Genomic DNA, 4,010 nt, shown 5'->3' with positions numbered 1-4,010 from the left:
ATCTACCTGTGTGAATATCTCCGCCCTCCCTCTCTCACACACACACACACACACGCATGCACGCACGCACATATTAGGAAGCTGAAAGAAACAATTTAATTTGTTTGAAAATGAAGTCTTTTTGAAGTGGGTTGAATACATATTTAGCAATATAGAAGTCTCATTACTGAAATTTATGCAGGAATCTTTATTCGACTGGGTGGAAAGTGGAAAGTTTTTAATGAAAAGAACTAAATTTATTGCATTGTGATACAAAGGAAGGCGTAATTAAGTAGAGGCCAGCATTAGTTTGGGAGGAAATTGTACTTCTGTATTTGACTTTTCAAAAAAAGAAATATTAATTAAATGCTAGTATATATTTTAATTTATGACACCACATAAAATCAGGTGAACTATAAGACTAAGCACAGACAGTCAAAACTGATTCAGTTTTCACAGGTTAGTGTAAGTTGTGTAGACTGAACCAATAAGCAAGTGAATATAAATTCACTTTTGATTCCAGAAATGTAGCCACATACCTGGAATGGCCCAGGTGAGAACCTGGGGATGCTGCAGCATGCCTCACTGTTGAACTGGAGCAGATAGCTTGGGCTAGGTTAGCCCGCCCACCCTGTGAGGGAGGGTTGGTGGAGGAAGTGCAAAGCATCCTGGGATGCTGAGGGACCGTGAGTTAACTTGAATCTGGAGGGGATCTGGGCCAGCAGTTCAATAAACTGATTTAAGCTAGATGAGTTAAGTCTGATACTATATCCATCCAGGTTTATCTTAAACTAGTTTTGGCCATTTTTAAAGCAGTTTTTGTGTACTGGACTTCTGTTGTATTACAGATTTGAAAAAATTTCTCATCGCTTATACCAGTTTGTGTGTAACTTTTGTCCCTAGCCTAACTGGGGTGAGGTTTAATTTAGCTACGCATCCCTTCCAGTGCCATGTCATATTTATAGCTTTGATAGAGGAGAGGGAAACATGACTGCCACTGCACTACTATGCAGTGAATCTAGTAAAAATCAATCATTATATTGCAGATTAAGTGTAGGGTTGACTGGAAGCAATCCTTACTTTTCCAGTTCTTAGTAGACTCTTTTAGTTCTGTTTTTCACTCTGTTTTGCAAACTGCCAATAAATATTAATTTTGTTTTATTTAAGAAGAATTGGGAGTTGACTGTTTTACCTGAGGACCTTGCTGATCTCTGTCCACTCTCCAAGCAATGGATCTCCGTCTCTGCACACAGCAGATGGGCAAGGAGATGAATATGACCACCTGCATTTGGATAAAAAAACATGGGAACAGCTGATGTCTTTCCTATTAGTAAAAGAAGACTGAGAGCAAACTGTCGCAGGCAAAGGAGGTTCAAGTAATACAAAGGTATGAGACCTTATCACATAATATTATTAAGCAACAAAGTTTTAAACGTGGCCAGGATAAGAGAAAATTTCTATTACTGTGTTGTGCAGAGCTGAAAGAATGTTAGCATGAAAACCAGTCTATTAAAGCTTTTTCATGTTGATCACAGCATGAATTAAATATGAAAATGATCATACTGGAGCACATCTATAGAACACCTAGTCTTGTATGGTGTCTCTGGCAATGACCAATAAGAGAGGGTGCAAAAATCTGCAAAGAGGACACTTGTAAAATACCCTGACCACAGAGGCCCTTTCTAGCTAACCAGTAACCATTGTGGCCTGGCTTTATACTTTGGTGCATAAAGATTTATATTCCATAATGTAAAACTATCTGATTTTATCTTCTGTAATGTAACAGAATGGTCTGATTATCCATCTAATGGATAAAACATATACATTCTCTAGGCCTTTTATGTCTTTTTTCCATTTGTTTTAAATAATTATCATATTCACACACAATGTAATTCCCCTTGTTAAAATAGCTGCAATGTTGTGACATAAACTGACAGAAACAAGTAAATCCCAAACCAATGTTCTCTCAGCCTCCTGTCTCTCACTAGTCCCAGGAACTGAAAAACAAGAGTCTATGTTTATACTTTTTTAGTACTTGTGAACAGCAGGATTAACAAGCATAGCAAAAGTTGTGTAGGGCTGTGTTCCAGTATTCTTACTCTAGTTTACTACCACCCAACTCTGTGAGTATTTGCAATTAAAATTACTAGGTACTCATGTAGTAAGGTGCAAATGTCTGTGAGCTGGGTGACAGAATGTGTCTCGTAATGTTACCTGCAACTAGATCTTCTACAAATGTATTATTAAAACAATGAGAGAAAAGAATAGAAAGGAAACCATGCCCAGATTTACTTGTGCCGTTTTAATTGATTTAATTATATTTTTAGAAAACTAATATCAGTACCTGCCTGAGACAAAGCAGATTGGTTTGAGTTTGGTGTTTTTTAATGGCTAAACTCTGGAAGAAGATTTTGTAATTGAAACCCATCTTTAATGATAGGGTTGTGCACAATGCCATCATAATACAGCTCCCACTTGGAAAGAAATAGCAATGCATTCCTGTACATCTGGAGATGGATTGCTGCTGTATGACAAGGGGCATCATTTCTACATAGCAAACTTGTCCAGGAATAACATTTTCAAAAGAGGATGCAGTCACAAGCATATTTAAGTGGAAAAAGGAACTAATTTTTGCTGTATAGTAGCTGACATTACAAAGGTTGTGACAGAGGTATAGCTAAAAAGTTTTGCACCTTGGGCAAAACCCTGGGGAAGGGTGTTCAATCTTACCTGCCCTGGGGACTCAAAGATACCTATTGCTGCTGCTGTGTGGCTTTGTCTGCTTCTGGATGCTAGTGCCATGGCATAGGACTGCTACTGCCTGGCTGCTACTGTGTGGCATGAAGCTGCTGCTGCTGGGACTAAGACTCCTTGGGAGGCCACCATAATGTGCCCCTTCTTGGTCAATGCCTGGGGCTGGTACCCTGTTCACCCACTCCAAGTTACACTACTGGGTTGAGAGAGAATCAACTCCTATCATTCTCCAATGGTAAATGGAATGCCAGTATGGTCACATTTCACTTTCATGTTGTGTGCTTATATTAATGGGGAAAAACATCTGATTCACCCCTAAACAGGGTTGGCCCTCAGCTTCTTTAGATTGACTCGGCGCACTCCTGGGAATATGTCAGCTTAGATTTTACTTGTTTTTTGAGTGCAGAAACATAATAATGCCTTTTTTTCTATTACACAGAACCCTGAAAGACCATAATAGGTCAGAATGGTTTTAATACTAACCAAATTTAAATCTCTGTTTTTTCTTGCAAATTTTGTTTGAACACCTAACAGTGCTAACATTGCATGGCACCCCATGACATCCTTGAAAGGATCTCAATGTTTCCCCGGGTACTACAGCACCCTGGTTGAGAATCAGTACTCTAGAGGTTGCAGTGGTTTGTATGAAGTGCACTCTGCAGGGTCTAAAGAGCCAATATACACTTTAGGTAGATGGATTTGTAGCCTGGTATGTCAGAGGTGTTTGTAGTTAGTGAGAAAGGTAAAGGAGAGCTTTCACGTATGAGGAAGGAAAATAACTCTTCTAAGCAGGGGATGCAAGGATGATTGTGTTAACTAAACTAGGGAGGGGAAACCTGGAGAATTCAGCAAGTAGGAGAGGCCTTGTGTCCATGTAACTTGTTTTAATAGTTAGGAGAGTTATAGCAAGTCACAGAATGGGCAAGCCATGAGGAAGATTTCAGTGGGGAAGACATGTCAACAAAGCTGTGTCCTGAAAAGCACCCTGTTCCCTTGGCTTGTGCGTCTAGTTATGATTTTTTTAATTGCCGCATGCAGTGGTCACATGCACTCTAAAAATATCCTGCTTACCTCAGCTTCTTAGCAGATCTTTACCCAAAGGTTAAAATTAATTATAACTTTGAAAGAATAGAAGGAATGAAATCAGGATTTTGGATTGATTTCTAGGTAGGCATTAATTCCATAGAAATGCTGCTGGCAGAACCTCTGATCAAATTCTTACCTGCAGGCATTGTAAAGGAATGACAGTGCTTGTCCTTTTTTCTCTTTATTTTAAA

General features: G+C 39.1%; 1 long non-coding RNA gene across 1 annotated transcript in view; it reads left to right on the top strand.

Annotated features, from left to right (window-relative positions):
* LOC109299815 overlaps positions 1-1,332 on the top strand; it is a 59,681-nt gene extending 58,349 nt beyond the window's left edge. Inside the window, exon 4 of the long non-coding RNA XR_002098009.1 lies at positions 1,236-1,332. This is a non-coding gene — a long non-coding RNA (uncharacterized LOC109299815). The remainder of the gene's footprint in view (positions 1-1,235) is intronic.
* The last annotated feature ends 2,678 nt before the right edge of the window (positions 1,333-4,010 follow it).

Source organism: Gavialis gangeticus, unplaced genomic scaffold (assembly GCF_001723915.1).
Source record: "Gavialis gangeticus isolate Ggan-Ray unplaced genomic scaffold, GavGan_comp1, whole genome shotgun sequence".
Lineage (NCBI taxonomy): Eukaryota > Metazoa > Chordata > Crocodylia > Gavialidae > Gavialis > Gavialis gangeticus.
Note: the sequence above shows the minus strand (reverse complement) of the source record. Positions and strands in the feature narration are given on the sequence as shown.